We start from the raw sequence: 26,409 nt of genomic DNA, 5'->3' as shown, positions 1-26,409 counted from the left end.
CTTCAGGCGCACAGACCCCCCCTTCCGGCCGTTCCAATTGGTTGGTTTTTAATTTAGTCATAAATAAATAAATATATAAAAGTGGAAAAATAAATAAATAAAAAAGAAGAAAAAAAATCAGTAGAGCAGGGGCAATATGTCCCGGATCCTTTAACTCTTCATGAACTGCGAGGGAAAGTCTGAGTAAACAACGGGATCATTAAAAGAATGCAACATATATGATTAACCAAAATCATTATATTTGTAATGTTTGAAGGAAATTATTTATTCACAAGTAAACATAACCTTGCCACTACCTCGCTAAATCACCAGAGACATAATATATAAATAACTACTTGTTATGGCATGATGACAAACGTGTTTGTAGTAGAAAGATAATGCACAAAGGGTAGTCTCCAAGCTTACTGGAAGAGGATAGAATGAGTGTCAATAAAGTGTGACTCTATTTAGTAAATTTTGACTAGCCCATGGATTTCACCTGTCTATACCTTAGGATTATATTATTTATTATTATTATTATTATTATTATTATTATTAGTTCATAAATCGTTCAATGAATGAATGAATTCACATTTATTGCAATTTCAAAGACAACTACGATGGCATTAATGGTGCATAATAAGACAAAGGTAAAATATGCAGACGTCCCCATTCACCGTATATAACGTTAATGCTCTGCATAAAAGCTCGGCTTCTGAGGAGTTAACAGAAAGCGAGGAGTTTGAGAGATGCTTCCAAGCGGAAACGCAGCACACAGGCAACATCGCTGAACCACGGAAAAAGAGAAAGTGGCAACCAAAACAAGGGCAAATTGAGCAGTCCTTTGGGGATTTACAAGGAAAAAGCCCCACTTTTATCTCCGAGTAACTGAACCTATGACTGTCACGCCAAAACCATGAAGTGAAACTTTTCTCTCTGTCTCTCTCAAATGTATCACTGGGAAGGAAAAAGTCCTGTCAGTATACCCCCGCAACTTATGGATTGATCCAAAGCTGTAAATGAACGCCAAATACGTTACGGGCTAGAACCATTCTTAGTTGAAGCACGCTGCATTTGCGTGATACACAGGCGAGCGAGAGGGTGCACAGAATTTACACTGGATGCAAGGATGGTATTTTTTGTGCGTCAGGGGACCATTCGCACTCTGTGTGTACAGAGTAAAATGACAGTAAACCAAAGCTTTAAGGCTTTAGGATGGATAATGGCATGGTTATCCTGAGACATTTTTATTCCAGAATGTCCATGCTTGTCTAATGAGGATGAAACACACAGTTAACTGAATAAAACGTGTATTAATAAAGGCAAAATCGTATTTCAGTACTCGCTGTAATCTCATGATTTCATTTCCAGCATATTTTATTTGAATCAGTCTGTAAAACGGAGTGAGTCTCGTATGCATAAAATACAGAGGATAGGGCCGGTGCCACTGGGCCATCTTTTCATTAATATCGAGTGAGGGTTTTGTCTAAATTACCGCTATGCATTTCACAGTGCGCCCTTTCAAAGGACGTCTCAAGCGGTCCCCTGAAACGTGAGCGAGACTGTGAAAAAGAAGTCACTTTTCTTCCAAAACAGTGAAGAGAGGGAGAAAAAATATATATTTTTCAGATCTTCCGTTTCGAGTTCTGCCTTTCAGATTTTTCTTCATTAAAGTGATGCAATACTACTTATTTATTTGTTTATTTTGTGAGGTCTCCGCGTTCCCTGCTGTGGGGTTCATTTGTTTTGTCTGCAGAAACGAAAGGGGAAAAAATCTCCAAGTATAACAAGAGACGAACAGTTAGTGCTGATTTTCATTTGCATAAATTTTCATATATTTTAGTGAAAATAATAGCGGAGCCAAGGAGAGCTCCGCTCAGTTGTGTCAGAGGATAGGAAAATCTTAGGACGGACCGTTTCGAAGGAGGGCAGGCACAGGACTCCAGTCGTTAATTAAAGCTAAATAGAAAATGAATACTTGCCGTTTTCCTGAGCATTCGTGGATTTACAGATGGTAAGTACGCACATTACTTTGGTTTTGATGTATTGTCCTTAAAGGCTATGGGCTGTAGCCTACGTTGTAAAACATGAACACAGAAACGTTTTGAGCAAGGATATTTTGTTGGTAACAACATTTAATATAAAATTGTCATACGTACCATAGTTATATTGAGCAATACTCAAACATTTGTAAACAGTGATACTCATCAACTATGTATGTGTGTATGTATGTAAGTATGTAGCTATGTATGAGTGCGTATGTGTGCATGTGTGCGCGCACACACACACACACACACACACACACACATACATGCTTACACACACACACACATACATACATACATACATACACACACAAACTAAAAATCAATATGTAGGCATATAGGCTACTTTATGCTGGCTTTCGCATGGAGCCTCCGGTATATAAATAGCGAACAGACGGTTGAGCAGCGCAGTTTTGTAGTGAATGTCCACTGGAGAAAGCGCAATCAATCACGTCTTCGCAGGGCACCCTTCGTTTGAATTCTCCGGAGGAGTCGCTTACAAGTGGATTTCAAGTTGTTAACATATATCGATCCCTAACTGCTGTTCTTCGACTTTGTTAATGAAGTTTCATAACTAAATCAACCAAAAAAAAAAAAAAAAAAAAAAAAAACATTTTCGTGCCAAAACTACCAAACTATATGCTTTCTAATACTGGCCAGCAGGCCTCATTAAAATGGGCGCTACACTAATTTATCACGTGCAGGATTTATACTCTCAGTATGTGCATTCAGTAGCCTAAATACATTAATGCATGGAATATTATAAATGATCTACATATAGTATAACCTCACTACATTGTATAATCGTTATAAGCTTTTGTATATTAGCTACAGAGTTACAGGACACTAACAGAGCCACGAGGGACTTACCTACACTACAAGAGATAAGGAGGGCGTTCGCTCTGATTGTGCTTCTTTCTCGGTGAACAAAATTTAAACGATGAATAATCATCTCTACCAAAGAAGCCCATTCTGTGTAGCCTACCTAGCGACACTACACTTACAGACGATGATCCCAGAAGGTGTCATATTTTAGCTTGCATGCGTGTGAGCCGAGCGGACACTTTGTAGTTGATTTTAAGTTTGTTCACTTTCTCGGTTTTTTTCTCACGGGTTAACTTTGTGTGCCCTCTTTGGCGCAGATGCCACCTCGCGCAGCCCCGCGAAGATCGTTTGTTTCATTGATGAGGAAACATTTCTGAACCCAGCATTACGGTTGCCATGGTGAGCCGAATAAAAGAGGGAACACTAGTCGCATTAAGCTATATGTTTGTGCACTGGAGTCGAGATGAAAGAACTCCCGGAGAAGCCAAGATGATCTTGCAGACATCCAAACTATCAAACCAAACTCGTTGCTATCTATTAGAAGTGCATTTATCCAAAATGTCTTGGCCTATTTCAGCTAGAAATCAATTATTATTGATGCAGGTGTAATAATGACACATTTCAGCAAACTTTAAAAAAAGGGAGAAAAAAGAGAAAACCTTATATTCATTGTTGTTAGAGTAGAGCATGGGAATATGACCAGCAGGGGTCGCGCTTTGTTGTGATCCCAACAGTGGTAAGTAGTAATGGTAGTATTGTGCAGTTTATGACATTTTTTTATTTGCTTTTTGAAAGAGACAACTTGGTAAACATGAGAGAGAAAAATGAAGGGAATATAAACCATCTACAGTAATATTAGATATTTATCAAATAAATCCAAATTATAGCAATGTGATTTGCCCTTCCCAGTATAATATAGGAGCACCAAATGAGAATGTTTACAGAGACCTAGTTAACATAATCAAATGCTTTAAACGTACGTTCACTTCGGTAAATTATTATTTCGAAGTTAAATACTATTTTAAATCAATATAGTTTTTAAAATGCATTTGGCAAGGCCAACAGCATGAAGGATAGCCAACATTGATGTGCAAATGTAGTTATAATAAATTATAATAAAGCTAGGATAAAGCAAACTATCAAATTATTTTACCGAAATTAAAATAAATAAAAAACACACGAGAAAAGAAAAGTTGGTTTAATTAGGCCAAGTTTTCATGAAGGCTATTTGTGCACAACGGACTCCGAGGTTGGTCTTGCATCTGAGCTAAATTAGGAATAATACAAATAGATAGTATGCACAAAAAGCTAGGCATATCTCGAAAAAGAGCAAAGATTAAATCATCATGGAAATAAACACTTAAACATGTCTGCAGGTTCATTCATTTCCAACCACCACAATGTATCATATGAAAATGTAGGATACCTAACAATGTAATAATTATGAAATGTAAGAAAATTAATGCTAATAATTTATGTTTTCCGTGAAAGTGCCTTAGCTGAGAAGTCGTGCAGTGCTGTACCACATTTTAGATAGGCTAACGTTATTCGGCTATTAACAGACGTGCATTGATTTTATATCATACATGCAGTGGCTTTTTATGTTTAATAGAAAGCATTTGAATGAAAGTCATTATTAGTGATGAATGTTCTGTTCAATTTTCTTCTTGAAGTTGCAATGTTAACCGTATCAAAACCAAGTGTGAACTCCCTAAGAAATGCTAATCTCACGCGGATAGTAGACTATTCACTATCCACGCTCGAGCAGTTATTTAAATTATTTACAGAAAATGCGCTGCAGCCTACTCTTCCAATAATGCAAATAAAACCGTCGCTCCAAATGCTGTTGGCCACTGCCAGTTAGGCCGACTCCTAGATAGGCCTGTTTGCCACGGCTAGTTGCCGCTGCTAGTAGTAACCGTGGTAGTTGTAGAATTAGTGATAGCTTCGTAGCTAATAGCTAACTATACCAATAACGATAGCACAAACAGCAACGTCAACAATGAAGAATGATGATGGTGGTGACAGGAAATATTTTAGCAGTTATAATTGTATGCATTTTATTATTTATTTTAGCCGTAATTAAACGCACCTTGTGCATAGTAATGCTCCCCCTTAGTTCATAACCGCAATGAATGATGCCCCACATCTTTCATTCAGTGTTTTTTTAAATGTATTATTATTATTATTATTATTATTATTATTATTATTATTATTATTGTTGTTGTTGTTGTTGTTGTTGTTGTTGTTGTTGTTTGCATTTAAAAAATGTCTCTATACACGGAATAATTGAAATACTGTGGTCTACTAATGGAAGTCAGTGTTTACAGTTATCTCACGCAACTTCACTTACTACTTTTTTCACATTTTGGTAGCCCCTTCAATCTAGAATCCAACAATCCAAATCCACGTCAAAGTTCTTACGCGGAGGCCTACAATCTACTGTATAATATCGGCGTTACTAATCACAATCAGTGCTTCCACAATTATAAAAGGAACATGTTATAAATACTAATTTTAGAATAGATATTGGTATTTTTATATGTCAGATAATTACTAACGATAACTCACTTGCACAAAGGGCGATTAGTAGAAGAGGATCAAAGAGAAGAGTAATGACAATTGAAGCAGGACTTGCCTCGTGTCTTGCCGTCAGGGCATCATTGTTGAGCAGGAATGTCGGGACACAATTCTCGCCTGCACTTCCTCCATAACCTCGCATTAAATTAAAATGCATTGTATACAATATATACGCAAGGCGCAATTGTTTCCATTTTTCTTAGTTGTTCCGCATGCGTTGTCGTGTATTATTATGATTGAAGCCTGCCGTTGAGATTACGTGACTATGGCCTACCTAGGTAAAATAAAATTAATTAAGCGGAATCTCTGATAAAGTTAGCCTGTTATTACATTTTTTTTAAATTTAATTACTCGCACACAAGTTTTAATTACACTTACAGAACGTGTAATTCATCCTGTTCACTTGCTCCACATATATGCTAATCAGAAAGCACGTTAATAACATGTGTTCTGTGTTCACGGCTGGCCTAATGAAATTGATTTAGATTATAACTTCGAACGTTTTAAGGGTAATGTACTCTATTAATGAAATGACATATAAGGAATATTGCATGCATAATCAGGAATCTCAATTTTGACAATGCGTATAGCATATCAACACATCGTAATTCAAACCAGTGCACAACACAGTAGTAGCACACACGTTTACGTGTGTGAGAGAGAGAGAGAGAGAGAGAGAGAGAGATCACTTGCAGAGTCTTTGAGTCTGAATTTAAAGTTAAAGCCTCTCATTTTTGACAGTGTGCATCTCCTGGCCCATCCTTCTCTCTGAACAGAGAGGTTCAAAGCAGGATGTGAAGTACAGCACATCATTTACTTAGAAAAATGCCTGTGTGTGAGATCTGCTATGGCATGAAGTTAAATCCTCCATTATTCATAAACATATGAGCTGCCGCATATTGATTGCTTTTCTTTCTTGTTTTATTCTTCTTCTTTCTATTGGAAATCAATGTAAATATCATAATTTGCTTTTAATGGATGTCCAGATAGGTGGGGAAAGATAAAAGTGTCTCTGTGAAGGATGCAGCTTGCACTGCAGAGGTGGACATTTCACAGATATTTTGGTTTCTAGAGAATGTGACAGCCTAGCGACGCTGTAACGAATGGCAGCGGTGCAGATGTGGTAAAGTTCTCAAATAATGTGGGACAGGTATGTAGGGGCTGCTTCATCTTCCAAACCGACCTGTCACAGCAGAGAGACCTGCTGTAGACTGTCCTCTCTGCGTAGCCCCGAAACCCTCACAGTCATACTCTCGATGACTGCTCGTTTCGGGGATCCTCACAGCAAAACAAGTTCATTCCACTCCAATAGTTTACACGAGTCCAGAAAGTGAAACACTCTATCAGAATACAATGTGCTGTATCAGAGGTGGTTAGTTTCATGCGTGGAAATATACTAGATGAATGGATACATGTTGGTTTTCAGCACCTAATGTGTACGCTATACATTGGGAATGAGCAGAACTTAAAAAACATAATTTTTTGAATATACATATATATATATGTTTATTTATTTTATTTGTAAAATAATAATTCCTTTCAGTGAATTCACAAAGTTAAGATTCTGCCTTTTGCAGACTTGAACTAGAATGCTGAAATCTGGCGAGGGATAGGAAGGGTCTCTGGGACCCTCTCTTTTCTACAAGATTTAGCCGTGGTGTGGGTGGAGGGGAGGGTGTGCAGATTGCAATAGTCGCTGCTGTGTTTTTGTTTGTCAAACAGGGCCGATTCCCCCAGGAGCACGGCTGCTGGCCCTCCCTGCCCAGGATTACATTAATCAAAGTATTTATTTCCCCCGAGAATCACGGCACAAATCACGCCAAATCCCAATAAAATTGGATCACAGAGGAACCGAACACTTTAAGTAACCCTGCTCCTATTTTTTTAGTTTATTTATTTATTTTTCTTTGATTCCCATGCTAAGAAAGGAGGAGCATCCACACCCTCTACTTCTCGCAACATTGCCACTGTACAGCGTGGCACTCAGAATAGTCTATTCGACACAGAAAGTAAGGATTGGAACAGACAAAGGTGTCCCAGAGAAGCCACTCGACAGTAGGTACTGGGTTCACATTTGAAACACCCACAATCACCTCTGCTGGGTATTTGTTTCAAACAGAGAGAGGTACACACACACACACACACACACACACACACTCGCACACGCACATATAAACCCACACAACACATGCGTGCGTACACACATACGTGCATACACGCACATATACATCAATCCAACACAAATGTACACACGCACACATAGGCGTAGATTTCGGGGGGGACACAGGGGATACGTCCCCCTCAATATTTAGAACACGTGCATTTGTCCCCCCCCCCAATAAAAACATGAAAGAAGCATTTCCACCATAAATTGATGCAGAAAAGGCACAATTTGGTGCATAAAAATTCACCAGAATGCAGGAAATGAAATATTTGAGGCTCAAAATTTCCTGGGGGAGGAACCCCAGACCCCCCGCTTAATGTGTCCCCCCTAATGTTCAAACGAAACCTACGTCACTGCACGCACACATACAGTATACACACTCAACGTACCGTGCACAACACACACACACTCACACACATATACACTCATCCAGCGTACATACACACACGCACACACACACACACACACACATATACACTCATCCAGCGTACATACACACACGCACACACACACACACACACACACACACACACACACATATACACTCATCCAGCATACATACACACACGCACACACACACACACACACAAAAGTACCCTCCAATGTCCATTGGGTTCAGATGGAAAGACAATCACAAGGTGACTCGCTGATATGCACACACAGTCACTCTTCAGACCGAGCTGGATTCAGATGCAAGCTTGTCCTCGTACCTCTCTCTTTCTCTCTCTCGAAACGTGAACAGAAATAATTGGCCGGAATGATTTGTGTCCAATAGTTTTATTTTAAACAAAGGCAAGTCTTGTACCGTGATGAAGTGGGGGAAACAAAACTATATATTTTTTTATAACTTGCGCGGAACAATTGCGCGTGATTTAGTGGGAGTAAAACGCAACGCGAGCGGCCTGCTCCATAAATCAGAGCTATGTTTACAGCGAAGCAGGCTGTGACGCTGCAATAAATACTGCGCGCAATACGCTGCCCATTACAGGTAATGCAAATACAATAATAGAGCTGTAATTTTTCTTATGTGTTTCTTTGGCATAGCGGCCTCTCCTGTTTGATATTCATGAAGGAAATGGGAGGGTGTTACAGTCCTTATAGTGCCGCGTTCGAACACAAATTCCCTCTACCTGCTTTCGTTCCAATCAGGGAGAAATGATGGCCCGGCTGCTCTGTGAGAATGGAGAAAAAAAATATCCTTTATTTCCGGCACGTTGAGGTATCAGAGACAATGCGGAGGGCTGCACCTAGCCACACCATTGTGAGAGGAATCCTATCGCGAGCGCATGTGGTCAAATGTTTCGACACTGCATGCACTACAAACACATACTTTATTATGACCTATACTTCAACTTTTATGTGCCGTGGGATCGCACATTAAAGCAAAAGAACAAGCTCTGAATGTGAGCTCCTCACTGGATCAAACGCGTACAGAACATTGTTGCGCTGCGCTAGGGAGCTTATGTATCTAATATCATTTTCCTGAGTATCGTGCACAAAAAACTCCAGCTTCATATATGGTAATGAAGAGCACAATTACTACCAAGGCTGATTGGATGTTGCAATAAGAAGTCAATACGTGGCAGAGGTTGACAAAATTGATGTCTCCACAGTTGCGTGGGGTACGTGCGGCATTAGAGACGGTGGTATTGCCTTCATGTCTGTGTTTATGTTTTGTGGGGGGGGGGGAGGGCATTAGAGTAATTTGTGGTTTATGTGTGTGGGCAGGCACCTATGATTCTATTAGACGCGGGCTGATTTGCTAGCCGCTAATGCACCGAACGCTTTAGCGCACGTTATTTGTTTTTTTTTCCGTGTTCGCTCGCCCCGGCCGCCGCGTCTCGGGGCTTTTGTGTTTCTCCCTTTCAGGGCCCGCCCCCGGCCCCCGTCCCCGTCCCCTTGCCAACGGACGGTGGCGTTACCGCGCCTCCGGAGCGGGGTCCGTGCGTTTCGGACCCCCGAGCTCCCTCTCGCCCAATCTCACGCTCCTCTCCCCGGTGACAGGAAGCGGCCTTTTTTCACCTTCCAACCCCCCCCCCCCCATCCCTCGGCGACAAGTAGCGCCCTTTTTCCATCTATACCAACCCAATCCACAGAGAATGTGTGAGAAAGAGAGAGAGAGAGAGAGAGGATGTGCAGCGGTTTGATTTGCATGATGGCAGCGTGTGAGGTCACCCGACGTGCGTGTGCGCGGGGCCGTGCTTTAGACTTTAATGCCGCGCCGCGTCGCCGAGCGCGGACAGCAGTGAAGGTCACGCAGGAAGCGGGTTTTTTAACGAAGGAAAAAACGCTCACCGTATTCGTCGGGTATAAACTCAAACACACGCATAACAGTCTACTTGGATCTCTAAGCAGAGACACCAGAGGAGAGCATTGAATAACCTCATGCATTTGTATTCATATCAAATTAAGGGTTCCTCCCTCATTGTAGAAATGCTCCCCGGCTTGAGATCCAGAGCGTGGATCCTATTTTAGAGGTTTTCGGTAGAAGCGCTGAGAGTTGACCATCACCGAAACTCTGTTCCTGCTGCTCTGAATGAGTCTTTTTTGATCGGAGAAGAAGCAGGGGGAAGACTTCATGAGATGAACACCTCGCACACGCACATTCATACACAGCAGCCAACGTACGCATTACAAGTGTGCACCGGTGACCTACCCCACAGGCCCAGAGAGTGTACCATATTCTGGCCATTTTGCTTCAAATTAAACCACGCAGAGTATATTTCCATAGAGAAATGGGAAGTTCACTACCTTTTCAGATTTTTAAACTCCTACCATCGCAAAATCCAATGCATTTTTTTTTTGTTTTTACTGATTGCATCTATCATACGCCACAGCAAAAGGTATTATACAAGCAGAATGCAACAGATCCAGTGTGCTTGAACAGAACCAAGGTTATTTGCTCTGTTTCCAGAGGACAAATCCAAAATGACACAGCCTTTCACGATGACAGGAGCCATTTTACTGCACATTAGGCAAACAACACCTCCGATAACTGATAAGAACACACACAAGTTGATACATTATTCATTTGTTTAGCAGATTCTAGGGTGACTTGCGTAGCTTCTGTTTTACATATTATTTATTTCTACACCTGCATATTTACAGTTCAGGAGCCTCAATGGAAAACAATATAGCTGGGATTTGAACCCAAGACCTGTGGTACAGAAGTTTGCATCCCATCCCGTAACATAACTAGCGCTGAAATGTTAGCTTTTGCCGGTGCGTGTGAAACAGGCTTTGCTGCGTGGGTCATGCAGTGGTGGGAGGGGGCGCGGCTTGGCTTCCTCCAGGTTGAGAAATACGCTCTCTCTCCGCTCCCATCGCCTCCTCATCTTAAGTTATGGAAATAGGGCCGGCGATGATTCACACAGATTAAGCGAAAAGCGATGAGGTTACGGGAACGCTTTGGACAAGCGGCGTCCCGTCGGCGTCCCGCAGGAATCCATCACGGGCAGAACGCAGGGAGAGGAAGGGCCTCTTCATCATTCACGTCTGACTGATAGAGCAAGGGAAGGCGCAACATTATTAAAAAAAAAAAGCACAGTTCGATGCAAACTAACGCCGTGTTATTCACTGGAACTTTTTAAATGGAATCGCGCAGATAAAATTCCGGACGAGTGCGCGCGCGGTAAGGTCCCCACTAAATGGCAGGAGCGTCGCCGTTCCCGCCGCCCTTATCTGCATCGGTAACGCAGCGCCGAGAAAAACGCGGCCTTCAATTAAAATAAAAAAAGGGCTCAAAGCAGACGCGGGCGGGGTCGTGTCCGCCGCGGTCCGCGCGTTGTTTCGCCCGTTCTGCCTACCCCCGCTGCTCTCAGCCGGCCCGAAATGGCCTCGCTGTGACAGCGCGTGAATGCAGCCCACGTCGACTGCGGTTCATCCGCGCTTGTAATGCGGAGCTGCGAGGGTTTTCTGTCTTTGTTGGGCTAGTTCTCTACGAGTGGTTCAGTCAGACGGTGGGAAAGGACCCCCTGATCAGGACCACAGCTCAGACCTGCGCTCTTCCACAAAACCTTGAATAGTTCCCTCTTTAATATAGTTTCTAGCCTCATTGCTTCTGGTTGTTAAACATACTTAAATTTCTCCTTCATTTGACGTTGTACTGTATGTATTATTAGTGGGACTTCATTTATAGACATTGCTTTGATCATAGGTCTTGGTAAATTGGTACAAAATCCTATGTTGCTGATGGTATTGTTTCAAAAGCCCATTTTAAATGTTAGGCTACTTACAGCCTTTTTCCCGCCTTTTTTTTCTTCCAGCATTATGATGTATGGCAAATGAAAAAAAGATTGAGTTTGTCTCATCAGGGGACAGATTCTGAGTTCCTCTGCCGCCTCTTTTCTCCTTCTTACTGTCTTTGAATATCGCACCTGTGTACTGCAGTTCAATGAAGAACACATACAGAGAGAGCATAGTCTTTGTTGTGGTGCTTCTGTGGAGTTTTGACGAACGGGCATCGGATCCGGTGGATTGGCCAAGGGCGAGGTAACGCAACCTCGATGTGATTTCTGGTGGTGCCGTATAAGACCTGAAAATGATGGGTTTTTAAAAAAAAATTAAAGCTTCATGAACAAGTGATTTTGATGTGTACCTCTCTTTCCACCCCCACCCTCTCCCCCCCCCCCCCCCCCCCCCCCCCCCCCCCTCGCACACCCAAACCTGCAGATGCAGCACGGTCCCCTGATCTCCCTCTCGCCCGAAGCAAGGCCTCCTGGGTAAGGCGGACTCAGCCACCGAGGCGGAGAGTGACCACGGCTCCCCCGCTCCCGCTTCTTCTTCGTCAGTGGAGAAATATGCAGTTCTTCTGGAGCATCGCTGCTGCAGGCTGTTTTCTTTGGGAGACTATAAAGATATGCAAATGCAGCAGTTAAAATGAAGGGAAAAGTAGAAAGAAAAAGACTTGCACATTTTGTATTTGTCTTCCTGGTAGTGGTGAGAGTTCATTCTGCAGGAGATTGCAAGAGTTTACCGTTGACTTAGTTTTAGAGGGTGAGAGAGAGAGAAAGAGAGCGATAGAGAGAGAGAGACAGAGAGAGACAGAGGCAGAGAGAGAGAACAGCCCAGGTAGAACAGCAGGAAATTAAAGATATTTTCAAAGCCTCAGTTTGCCTCAGCCCCAGATTTTCTATTTTTGTTGTGGCCTAGCTCCAAAAGGGGAATAAATAAATAAATAAAATAGACAGACAAGGATATGAAATTTCTCTTCCATCACCGGTAACAGGCCTGTACATACATGACATTGGGTGTTTAAGACGGAGTGAGATTGATGTGCACGAGCTCGGCACGATTGGTACATGTTTGGAGGTGGTTATCGTGAGAGCCCAGGGTGTAAGGGGTGTGCTGAAGTCAAAGCTGCAGTAAACAGATCCATCTCAATGCAACACAGAAAACGTCCTTTCCCCAGCTGTGACTCCAAACCACAAGGAGATTTACTCAGAGAAAACAAAAATAATTTGTTTTCTCTGCATTTGTTTAATTGAATAAAGAGTAAGCATTAGCTCCAGATAATAATAATAATAATAATAATAATAATAATAATAATAATAATAATAATAATGCAAACTTTCTAATTGTGAAAAGCCATTCCATCCAATTGGTCTTGTATAAATAAATAAATGTATTCTTCGTATACGTGTAGTACTTTGTGTATTTCTGAGGTTAATGGCTGATACTCATTTTAAATTTGCAACAACTAAAAACCAATATGTTTCTGGAATTGAAGCTCAGGAATGATGTGCTTCTTGTGCATTATGTTAGATTTTATTGATTGATCATGATCTTGGTTTTTCTAAACCCGTCTGCCTGGGTTTTTTTCTTATTTTTTTCTTCTTCTCAAAACGAAAAACAAACAAAAAAAAAGTTTAAAAATAGTGTCAAATAAAATGTTACTCTATGTACCTTATGCAGTCCATTAAATCTGCTATACTCCGGATTTTTATTCATTAGCATTAGTAGAAAGAACACCATGTGACTTTTGTGATCTCATCTGGGCCCATACGCGGGCTGGAAATGAATGGAGAAGGCAGTGTCAGTGGAGACAGAACATACCGTACTACTGCTAAACTGCAGACATTCATAAACGCCATGAACTGGCAGGACTTTAGCCACCTGTGGTGCCTCCAGTTACTCACTCAATTCAGCAGGACTGTTTGGCCTGTGCTGCTGGTAATTCAGTGACTGTGCAAATTTTGACTTGTACTATTTGTCTCTGAATATTTCTAAATAACTATATATAATTATATATCCACTTACATACATGCACTCCAGGCATGCACACATGCACAGAAACAAACGCACACATACATATGAACTTGATGAACTTGCACACTTTTAAAAGTTTTTTTCAATATTTAACTTGGTGGAGGAGAGTATTTCGTGCTGACAAATATTTGCGTGCCGTTTGTATTTTTCTCCGAAAGGATGAAGGGGAGACGTGCATAAAGAGGGCCCATCTGCTTGTGCACCGCTCCGTCCGTCACGCGTTTCTGGTGACGCCCCGAGAGGCCCGCCCCTCGCGCCTTTAATTGTCCAGTTAGATCGCGCCTGGAAAGGGTGACACCCCGGGCCCTCGGGCTCAGAAGGGGTTCAGTATCTGAAGGGCTTCCAACAAACGGGCCTTTCAGCGCCGACGACAGCCGGAACGGGCCCTGGACAAACACTGAGGGCCTCCTTGTGTCGCCAGACACCACGGATGAATTCCCTTTTATCTCCCAGAGTTCAGTTATAAAAAAAAAAAGAAAAAATTGAAAAAAAAAAAAAACTAGCCCTTTCCTGCAGTCCTCAAACGGTGCTCCGTGTAGCGGAGCAAGAAGAAGAGAGGAAGAGAAAGAAAGAGAAAGAGGAGAGAGGGGAGAGTAAGAAAGGCAAATTCTCTCTTTCTCAAATGGAGAGAGGTTGACTGTTATTACTATTGTTATTGTTGTTGTTGTTATTGTTGTTTATATTGTAAACAATAGGCTTAGCTAATATGTACATAAAAAATGTCACGCCAATAAATAATGTTTGAAATTGAATTGAGAGAGAAAGAGAGGGGTAAATTCTCACTCGTCAGAAATGGGAAGCACACAGAGAGGAAGATGTGTGGTATTCTCCTGACTGCTCGGCTTCACCTCTGTGTGTCCTTGATCTCCTTGCTGCTCAGGGTGCCAGGACAAAGCCAGCCAATCCCTGCTCTGCGTGGATCCTGCTAACGCCTCCAAAATGCTCCCTAGTGAATGAGGGCGCACGGCATATCGTCGTTCATTTATTAATTTTATTTATTTTAAAACACATTTCACCGTAGTTTGGGCTTCCCGCCATGTTCATCGTTTCGTTCCATCGTGTGTTATTTATGCACCATTTTCAGGTAATTTCCTTCTATGGAAAAAATAAAATCCTATTCCATGGCCAACAATAAAATCAAGCCTCATTCGGAATTTGTACCCACAATGCATCAGCAACATGTCCGCTGTTTTAACTTGCACCTCCTACACAGCTACCTACATCCCTGCACTGTCATGCAGCTGCCTAATTAATGCCCTGTGTTAATATCATACTGATATTCACATTTGCATTTATTGATCACTGATGTTCTTGTGAGGCCCTGGCTTGCATTCAATCGACATTTAGTTAACTTTGAATAAAAAATACATGGAATTTCGATGTGTTTCTACACAAACACAGTTTTGTGAGTCAATTTTTATAACCACCAAACTCCCCAAAGCATTTGTGTGGAGAGAAACACTAAAACTTGAGTGTATTTGTGATTTAAAATTAAGAACAGACATTATTTGAATCCAGGCCTATGTACATTAGATCAAAATGTAGAAACATACTCTACCCACATGTGCACAGCAATTCATTTCAAACAAGTTTTGGCTTAATCAGGGAGCAATGCGATTTATAGGCAGCCAGTAAAGCCCATACCTGTTTTCTCCAATATAAACTGTTTCCCTAGACCTCCTTGCTCCCTCTTTAAAAGCTCTGAAGTGCCCGCGATAAATACGCATAAATGTTTATTTTTAAAAAAGGTGCTTGGCTTCTTTGTGGGTTGACATAAATGTTTGTCTGCTTTGAGTCTGCTGTAGACCATGCATTCTTCTATCATGGCAGCATAGAGTCTAAAACACCACAACTCTCAATAACTCCACCCTCCTAACCACTGAGGTAAACCACACAAGGCAAAGCTAGTAAGTCAATACGTAAGTGAGTAAGAAAGCAAGTAAGCAATTAAGCAAGCAAGAAAACAATCAAGTATGCAAGCAAGCAAGAAAGCATACAAGAAAACAAATACTCCTACTACTACTACTACTACTAATAATAACAATAATAATAATAATAATAATAATAATAGTTGTAGTAGTAGTAGCACTTTTTTGTACGTCGCTTTGGATAAAAGCGTCTGCCAAATGAATGTAATGTAATGTAATGTAGTAGTAGTATAAGTACTAGAAGTAGTAGTAGTACACCGGTACAAACAAGCAGAAACAAGGCAAGAAAGCCAAACATCCTTATTAAGAAGCAGCTCAGGGTGGATGACAGCCTGTAGGCGTCTCCGATTAACCAGAACAACAGCCAGAGTGTGGTCATGTACCGCTGGTGAGATGCACTGTGGTGGTGCTGAGATCAGTGAATGAATGGGGATTTTAAGCAAGTCCTTGGCTCTTCACTGGCCGAGATGGGGGGGGGGGGGGGGGGGGGGGGGGATTCTGGAAAACTGGCCCAGGCTAGGAATGTGGGAATCTCCATCCCATCCTGAGAAAGAGAGAAAGAGAGAGAGAGATTGGGAAGAAACGGAAAGGGGGGGGGGGGGGGGGGGGGGTCATGGCAGTGTGATCTAACGATCTAATTGTGTTAATGCTGTTGCTTCCGGAGACTTCTACCCGATAATCCTGCAAATCCCGTAAATGGCCCAGCGCTAAAAGATTCATCGCCGTTAAACAGCTGTCAAAGTTCACCCGTGCCAGTTTCTTATTTATTTATTTATTTTTTTAATGGTGGCTTTTGATTGCAGCGTTGCGTTTCCTGATCCGGAACTCCAGGATTGCACGGCACACACTCTTGTTAAGTCCCTAATTGCCTAATGCTTCAACAAAAATTACATCAAGCCATGCCATAGCACACAAGGGAGAAGGTCACGAGGAGATAACACGGGCATTGTAGAATACCGTGCTGACTAATGGAAGATGCATTAGGTGTAAGACTCAATACATTAGACCTAGGAATATGGCAACGAAAGTGTGTTCACATTTAAACGGGACAAGTGAGGGCACAAGATACACATTTTCTGTCACTGACATTAAACTCTCCCTGCTCACTTGTTAATGCTTCTACTGTGAATCTACTGTGATCACCCCTCACAGTGATATTCTCTCACGGAAAACTTTTATCAGCTCAGACCATCCACAGACTCATTACATACAGAAAGACTTTTGCTTTATGGATCATTCTTGACATAAAATTTCCTCTAGACTCAATCGCACAAATAATCTGCTTCTGATGCTCAGAACTCTGTGTCTATTTAAATTAATGTTTTCATCAATTAAGATTTTCTGTTAAAATTTCTCAAACTGGGGCATTTTTTTTTTCAAGATGAAATAAACACACACATGCACACACACGCATATAAATTCATTATATGAGTGGACTCAATTATAAATGAACCTTTCAACCCGAACCACTGATAAATAAGGGCATATCTCGTGTTAGCTTTCAGCAAATTACATGCTTATAAATCAGGAACCACCTGTATCTGATGTCCCCCAGGGGAATTCTCACCAGTGCATTTTGGGGAACGTTTTAGTCGGAGCTAGGACTCTCTGGTGATGCACTCCGAAGGCAAGGGATGCAGAGGTGTACTTCGGGTCTCGGCGGAAGGTTCCGGGAAGAAGAGGTGCAGAGTGGCGCAGTGCGCTGTGAATTAGGGAGGGAGAGCAGGCTGCAGCAGAACCGCACAAGCCTTTGATGGTGGCAGGTAGCGGGTTTCTCTTTGCACACTCTCTCTCTCTCTCTCTCACTTGCTCTCTCTCTCTCCCTCTCTCGCTCTCTCTCGCTTGCTCTCTCTCTCTCTCTGCTTTCTCTCTCTCTCTCTCTTTCTCTTGGGCATGCTGAGGAGAAGCCAGGAAAGGGCTCCACCAGCACAGGTGGTATTGCTCACTCCAATTTGCCTCAAAACCCAACTTGAAATAGGGAGGCTGTCACAGCCAATCTGCGTGCCTGACAGGAAAGGAGGGAGGGGGGAGGGGGGGGGGCACCAGAGCAGACAGAGACAGGAGCCGGGGCTGGAGAGTGTTAAAGGCGGAGTGTGCATGTGGAGGATGGGGGGGGGGGGGGTGTAGGGGGGGGGGGGTGGAGGCTGTTCAAAAAAGACACACAGAGCTGCTGCTATGTTCTGCCTCTCCCGCTGCCTGTTCCCCTTTAGGTAGGTACCCCTGCAGGTAACCCCTCACAGAGCAGTGCGGGGGGAAGGCACATCTGTCAACAAGTCGTTTTCTGGCGAGACGTCGAGGTGTTGCTGTCGCTTGCCCGAGACTCGTGGCATGTCGCGGAACGGAACAGAATGAACAGACCACAAAAGATGAAGATTTCACCTGGAGACAATTTTTTGGTTTCAATATCATTGAACATTCCCAAGGTCCCAATTTTCCTTGATGTCCCTGAAGCAGCATCGTATATTTTTATAAGTTACATTGCAGGATGGCCTCAGGTCTTATTCATGTTATTCCCATTAAATCCCATTGAATCGGAATTCTGGATGGTCATTCATTTTTTTTTTATACTGAAAAAGATAACTATCTTTGATGTATCTGGGATTTTAATACGCTTGGACATTCCAAAAATATTATTGGCACGTATCCTCTGTGACAAAAAAAATAACCATATAAGGATGTATCTGGTAAGCTCAATATGACCAGCTGAAACCATATTTCTTTTACAGAGCTTTTTTGAAACATTGAAAATAATTTAAGACCATTTCCAAAACATTCTGATCACATGATTCGAATGATTCAAATCATATCATATTCAAACCTGTGTTTTGCAGTTGTTCCAATGACCTTGATATGCACTTTTGTATGTCGCTTTGGATAAAAGCGTCTGCTAAATAAATGTAACGTAATGATGTTATCTTGCAATGAAGCAACGACCTAACTGAAATGTTCTCCAATGTTCTTTGAACGTTTTGTGAATGTTGGGGTGCATCATTGAAGTCAGCTCACCCAAGGCAGTTCTGGTTAAACCTTTTAAACCAAGAGAAAGCGCTTGTCCCTGTGGTCACAGGCTGGCATGTTCCTGAATAAAGACCATGAGCAGACCCAATAAAGAACATGCGGAAAGGATGGAACAAATTGCTTCGAATGAGACAGGCTTGGCTGTGCCATCAGAGGGCTCTCCAAACCACTTTACTAAAGCTAACAATCACAAAAACGTTTTTGGGAAACAACTCTCTCAAGGTTATTTTGAGTCATTACTCAAAAGGCACACTAAAAATGCTTAACATTTTAAACTCTTCAACCTGTCTTGCGCACTGTGAGGATAAACCTCATCATTTGAATACCTTTCCTGTAATGTGTCGCATTTTTTTTTTACACCACAGTTTGTTTTATCCACTTTTCCAAACAAGACTTCTGAACCCCAAAAGCATTACCGCAAACAAGAGCAGCGGTACTTACGTGAGAAGAAAAACAGGCAAACATTCAAAGCGCTGACTGTAGGCTGTGATTCAGCTCAGCTCTGTGAAACACAAACTCCTCCACCCTCCTTCCTTCTCAAATGAAAAAAAAAAGAATTATATGAGGGCCGACACTAAATATAGTACATAGTACATTAGTTGTAAAACTTCTTTTATGAATCTGTTTTCTACAGACCTACAGAACCTCTGGGGGAAGCCATTGTGGCTCCGAAGAGTTTCTCTGGACTCTGACTCGAGACTACTTGAAGGACTTTTCTCAGCTATGATACATTTTCAGCCTTATAGGTGTAGCCCCTGGCTATGGCAACTGTGGAACTACAGGTACATCGATATCATTATTCCTTAAGAAATGCTGTATCTGAGCTAGATGTCAGTGCATACAATGCACAGACAGCCCCATTTTATCCACATCCATTATTAAATATCAGTATCCATCTTAAACAGTGCAATTCATGAGAAAAGTGAAAAAGATATTTTCATGTTCAGATCTCAGATGAGGCACTTTAGCAATTTACAGTCGCCGTCTCACCTCCATGAAAAATGGTTTTTAGCATTGATTTTCTCTCAGAAGAGTGGTTTTACTTAATGACTCTCCTCCACGAGTCGAAACACAGAATTCAAACGCAATGACACGCGACAGCAGCGTTTCACACAGCCTCTTTAGCTATTGCGTGGACATATACCTGCCGTCCATCTACAGGGTTTCATGCCACTGTCAGGCTGGGAATTTGGCATAGAGAGACAAAACTAATATAACAGCTATATCAGGCTAAGATTTACCAGTGCATTTTAATGTGGTCCTCTAGCCAAAAAACATTGTAACAAACAACAACAAAAATTTGGGTGTCGCAATGGTAACTTGAGGGTGACACCTGACCGTTCTGAATTTGTGGTCGCGCTGTACCTCCAGGAGGAAACGCAGGGCCCCATCGCCCCTGCTCCAGGCTTCTGAAGCGCCTTTCCCGCTAAAGCTGCGCATCATTACCGCGGCGCTCGAGCCCGCGCGGGGGAGGAGCTTGGCTTTCATCCACGCGCTTCAAACGACGCCGGAAAAAAACCGGAGCTAGGCCTCCTCCTCCGTCCCGTGCCGGGGCGGCGTGGGCCACGCGCGGTGGCTCCGTGGCCCCGGCGCCAGCGGGGTGGCGTTTCAAAGGCACGGGCGGGGCACGCCCCCCCTCGCTCCGCTAACTCCCGCGCGGCTCCGGTCCGGGCCGGCGGACGTGCAGCTGAAGCAGTGGCTTCCACGCGTGTTTAGGGGAACAGAGAGAGCTGGAGAGCTTGCTCTCAAGTCCTTGGAACATGAAAGTCTTAAGGCTGTTTGTTCTCTCTCTCTCTCTATCTCCAGCTCTATTTCTCTTTTGCTCTTTCTCGCTGCATATGCACATATGTGTGTGAGTGTACGTGCGTGTGTGTTTTTGGTGTGTGCGCGCACGTGTGTGTGCGTGCACAAAAGGACATCATTGTCTCTTTATGTGCCAATTTTACAAACATTCAATATAATTTAAGTCAAGAACTCGTATTACTCGCATTACAGCCTCAGCACTGAAACTGAACTGCATTGGGAGGAACACACTGAGTGACGACAGCCTCTCCAGTGAGCTAATCCAGCATTTTTTTAATTTAATTTGGGATAAATAATCTCTTTTTCCATAAAAATAAAACCTGGCCCAAAATGGGGTAAAAACCAATGACTGTAACCTCACCATTGAACCAGAAGCACAGACTCAGTCATCACATCCTTACCACTGAAACAAGCCTTCATAACGAGGACCATCTCTGGGAGAAAAGGCAGCTTGATTACCCAGACATTGGGGTATTGCACCATGGGAACCCCTACCATAGGGGATGTACCATGCTACATGTAAAAGAAATACATGTTTTACCTGCCCAGATTCCCCAGTCAGGTGACCCTGTTTTCCACACCTGCCTGAACCGAAGACATGCTGACAGGAAGAGAGAATGGGACTGAAGAGCTGCCGGCACTGTCTGCCTGTCACTAGACCTGCATTGTTTCCCCTTTAAATTGCTCGGTGACAAGGTGCTAAATTGCTTATATGTTGTCCTGAATGGAGAAGTGGTGTGTTTGATCTTCTGTTATATCGTTATATTTTATGCTCCTGTATTATGCAACGTGTACCCTGTCACCTCGTCTGACGTGCTTCTAGTTAGATAGCTAAGGTAAAGGCTAGGTAGCTATCTAGTTATAGCTGTTGACAGTTTTCTACAGAAGGTAAAAAAAAAAGTGTGAAAAAATCTCTCTTGGTGCTCTGAAGCGATGATAATGGTAGCTTTCAGCAGCTGACCTTTGACTGAAATGCGCAAAGAAGAACAAAACTACCTTGTGAACTCACAAGGTATCCTCACAGTCATTCAATTGTTAAAACAATACGTCTATTTAAAAAAAAAGAATTAAAAAAACATCCTTTTTGAAACTGCAGCATCAGACTCTGAGGCACAGGCCAAGAAAGTCAATGTGCTCAGACCTCGTCAAGCACACCATTAACAAAAAACAATTTGGTCCCCTTATTTTGACCCAATTTTGAGTACCCAGCCATAATTGTAGGCCCATATAATTGTTGAAACATCCTCAGTCAGTTTGGACACATGCAGACTGGTGGAAAAACAGGTTAAACACGTACTGTAGATATTCGCTCACAGATCACGCACAGCAAAATGCTCAGTGATAATTCCACACAAACACTGTTTTTAAATCCACAGGGGATAAAAATGTATTCTCTCAGAGTACAATTTACTCTATCAGAGTTATTTTCACGCTAATCACTTTTGTCTTTGTGAGACTGGCAGAGAGTCTCGCTGGGTGACTCCTCAGCCAATTGAGTGCCGCCCCATGAGACTCCTTGGCTTGGACAGTACTGGCCTGGTCAAGATTCAGTTTTGGACAGCGGCGGGTCACTGCATCAGACAGGCTTCAACTGGTGGTTCCAAATGTCATTGTTTCCTGAGCTGTTTCACCTGTAGCCAAGCATGGCCAATGGGAACATATGTCCACACAGGCTTGTTCAAAGCATGTCTGCCAAACAAAGAGCCAATGGGCTTTGTACGAGCATTGGCGGCGGCCAGTAAGAGTGAGCCGCATGCTTTGATTAACATGCCAATTGCAATGCTTTGATAAAGGATATTCTTCTAGATCTCAAGGGTGTGTTTCGATATTGTGGACAATGCAAGGATTACAGGAGGACAGATTGTTATAAATACCTCTGATAAAATCAGAAGGAATGTAATAGGAAGGCTATTTTCTACTTATCTAATATTCATGTTCTTTCAATTGCTCTAATTATGCTGATTGCATTCAAATTGAATAGCGAAAAGTCTTTGGAAAAAAAACACATGCGTACATGCAGACACACGTGTTTGTGCGTGCATGTGTGTGTGTGCACGTGTGCGTTTCAGTGAAGCACTGTATTTTATTGAAGCACAAAATATAACTTGCTCTCAGCCGTGTACATTTCAGAAATGATAGACAGGGGCAATATCAAACTCACTAATCACAATGGAACAGATAATTACCTGGAGCGCTGTACTGTTTTGCTGCCTGGAGATATGGCTTCCCCATCTTTGAAGGCCATTGTTCTGATCTCTTATGACGAGAAGAGGCAGTGCAAATGAAAGAAAGATGAAAAGACTGGTGTCTGTGTTTCAGCTTCTGCATTTCTGTCTTTATTATTCATGTTTGCGCGGATATGTTTATCGTGGGTTTTTAAGCAGACGTAGTGTCTTCGTTTATGCAAATTTCTCTGAGGACAGGGGTGTGGAGATTTTGAGAGCAGGCTCTCCCATGATGGCACTGTTTGCTTGGTTAAAATACAGTAATCTGTGTTTAAAATCCTATAATCATCGCAGAGGCCCTTCTATGTCCAGTAATTCCTCTGCTCTGGTGGTATCCAAGGTTCTGTCCACAAATTGCATTTTGCAATTTGAAAAAAGAAAATGAACAAATATAAAATATAAATAATATATATTTAAATAAATAAACACTCTGGAGAAACATTGCATTCATGTCTGTGTTCGTATATATTTGTGTGTGTGTGTGTAGGTGGGGATATGATGTGTGTGTGTGTGGTTGTGTGTGCATGTGTGCATGCATGTGCATCTTAGAAGGGGAAGTCTGAAGTGTCTTAAAGCAGAGATATGCTGTACAGCAACCAAGGAAACCGGTAGCTTGCTTTGCACTCCGAGTGAGAAAAAAAAACCGTCTCTCTTTCAAAGTCATTCCAGTAATCCATCTTGACGAGACTGAGGGGCCATCAAATCCACTCTAGTACCCCCCCCCCTTCCTCCCCCACCCACACCCACATCCCTAGAGCAGAGCAGAGCAGAGCACTGAAAAGAATCTCTTCACACAGGCTGCTGATCTGAGGGATCTCATTCTGCTCGCCCTTGCTTTGGGCTTCTGTTGCCTGTGCACAGACTCTGCGTAGTTAAGTTATCTGTGCACAGACTGAGTAGTTCAGTCCTCTGTGCACAGACTCTGCATAGTTCAGTTCTCTGTGCATAGACTCTGCGTAGTTAAGTTCTCTGTGCACAGACTGTGTAGTTCAGTTCTCTGTGCACAGACTCTGCATAGTTCAGTTCTCTGTGCATAGACTCAGTGTAGTTCAGTTCTCTGTGCACAGACTCTGCGTAGTTCAGTTCTCTGTGCACAGACTGTGTAGTTCAGTTCTCTGTGCACAGACTCTGCATAGTTCAGTTCTCTGTGCACAGACTCTGCGTAGTTCAGTTCTCTGTGCACAGACTCTGTTTAGTTCTGGTCCCTGTGCAGACTGTAGCATGTCAAGGTCTGTGTATCAGCGCTCACCTGCTAGGAGCAGAGAGACAGCAGATATGGGGCTCCTGCTGAATGTATCTGGTAGCAGGTGTCTGTGCCCAGGTGCCTCTGTGCAGGGTGTAATTAACAGTCCCTCTGCCTCCAGTTTACCTGCCCCTGTCACTGCGTGTCATATGGTGTACTGGCCACTGCCCTCCCTACTCCATCATACAATGCCTGTGGCTATATCAGGGCAAGGCAATGATAAATAATTCTCTCTCACTCCCTCCCTCCCTCTGCTCCCTCTGTACTTTCTCTCCTCTCTCAGAGACCCGAAAAGCAAAATAAGCACCCTTTGCTTTTCTTCTTCCTCCTTTAACGCACCGTGCACTGGAATTTAAAGGTGCAGCTGAGGGTCCATTTCAAAATCCGTGTCACTGAGCTTCAGCTTGTGCGGGATAATCGCACATATTACAAAGCCACGCTGCTTCAATACTGAAGCTGAGTGAACATTCGCCCCCTTCAGCCTGATCCTGGCCCGAAGGTAACCAATCCCGTTGTGCGTATAAGTTGGCCCTGCTGGGTGAGAACACGGCGCCAACCGGTGACGGTACCGCAGGGGTCACCATTGGGGTCAACTTGTATTCTCAACCCGAGCTGGCCCGGGGTGGGATGGAGCGGGGTGTGTGTGTATTGGGGTGGGGGGGGGTTGGTGGTTGGTGACAGAGGGATCTTAAAGGGATTAGCAGCTGGGGAAAAGAGGACACAGAGAGAAGCGTGTCAGACAGCGTGGCTGCAGGAGGGAGCGTTGGACATGCTGGGCGTGGCGAAGCGTGCAGAGGGAGCCGCGGTCTTCATCCCAAACATCCTTCGGCGCCACGCACCAGCTCCAGAGAATTCTGGGAAATAGGTTTAAGCGAAGGACGACCCTAGAAAACCGCCTCCCAGTATTGCCCCACGGCAAAACCTACAGTTCCAAGTCGGCTCTAACAGCACATTTCACTCTGACGGGGTACAATTTATCACTTTCCGATTTTATTATGCTTGTGGCAATGCGACATTCTCACTTTCTATCTTCTGTTGACATCAGGAAAACTGTACCTCAGAATACAGGAAGAAACAGAAAAAAAGAAAATGCAAATGAATGTTAAAAACACAAGAGAAGTGAATTGACACCGAATGAAACAGACAGTTGCTTATTTCACATTTAGCTTCATCCTGTGAGACCCAAACGCATTATAGCCCAGTATAAACAAAGCCGAGTGATGGCCGGTGGCAGAGAACACAACAGTGAATGCTTTGACCGGAGCCAGCTCGTTGGTTTGACTCCAGAGCCCTCCTGTGGCACTGCAAGGCTTGCCAAACGGAGTGGTAATCTGCTGCTCGGCCCCTCCCACCTGGGTGACTCTGGGTTGGGAGTACCCACTGAACAGCAGAGCCTCACTGGTGAGGAGGAAACGCTCAGCGCATTACAGCAAGGCCGGCAATTATCCTACGCCGCTAATTCAATGAAGCTGCTTGCGAATTCTGTCTGTTTACACGAGGTCAGACGGTACAGAAGTCAATATTTTCTAAGGGCTGCAAGTCTGTGGTCGTCGTGGATATTTATGTAGGGAACCGTGAGAAGTGCCAAACTCCAGGCGCTGTGTAGGCATGGGTCATACTGCCCCAGCAAGCTGTAACTTGGCAATAAGTCACGCAGGGCAGAGGCTAATGTAACAGCACCTGAAGCAAGACTTGATGATCGTAGCAGCATCCTTTTCCACGGTCGGGACGAGTTGGTCAGTAATGCAGGTTGGGCTGGTATGAACAGAACAAATTTAACATGAAGGGATATTCTAATAAGGAGGGAAGTTTGAGCGCGTAACAAGCGAAGCGACAGTCCGCGACACTGCAGAGGCCACATTGTGTCCGCATTCACACGCATGGGGAGAGGGGCAGCCTCTCTATCTCTCGCTCTGTGGTGGTGCGACACGCCCCTGTTCCTGTGAAACAGGCCCCTGCTGGAGAGAGAGAGGCGAGGCGAGGAGCTGCCAGCTGGCTTCGGAAGGGAGGAGGGGCCAAAGACTCCGGCGGGGGGTGGGGGGGGGGTGGGAGGGAGGGCGGGAGGGAGGGCAGGGATGTGAGGTGCGGGCCCTGTGAGGGGGGAGAGGGTCTCTCCTCAGGTTAGCCCGGGCTCCGGTGAGATTCGGATGGACTGACAGGCCGTGTGCCGGGAGACCTGTGCGGCTCCATCACTCCGGCCCCCACAACGCTCCTCACACATCACCTGTTGACCCAGCAAACCCTCTGCAGGCGCTGGCATTCTGCCACGCAGTAATGGCTGTGGAAGCACAAGGGAGAGAGGTCTCTGCTCTGTGTGTGTGCTTGTGTGTTT

General features: G+C 43.5%; 1 long non-coding RNA gene across 1 annotated transcript; it reads left to right on the top strand.

Annotated features, from left to right (window-relative positions):
• Positions 1–1,315: 1,315 nt before the first annotated feature.
• LOC118222718 lies at positions 1,316–12,779 on the top strand. Its single transcript, XR_004764312.1, has 2 exons — positions 1,316–1,993; positions 12,265–12,779. It is a non-coding gene; the product is annotated as an uncharacterized LOC118222718 (long non-coding RNA).
• Positions 12,780–26,409: the final 13,630 nt, after the last annotated feature.

This window comes from Anguilla anguilla, chromosome 3, assembly GCF_013347855.1.
Source record: "Anguilla anguilla isolate fAngAng1 chromosome 3, fAngAng1.pri, whole genome shotgun sequence".
Lineage (NCBI taxonomy): Eukaryota > Metazoa > Chordata > Actinopteri > Anguilliformes > Anguillidae > Anguilla > Anguilla anguilla.
This window is presented reverse-complemented; position numbering and strand designations above follow the sequence as displayed.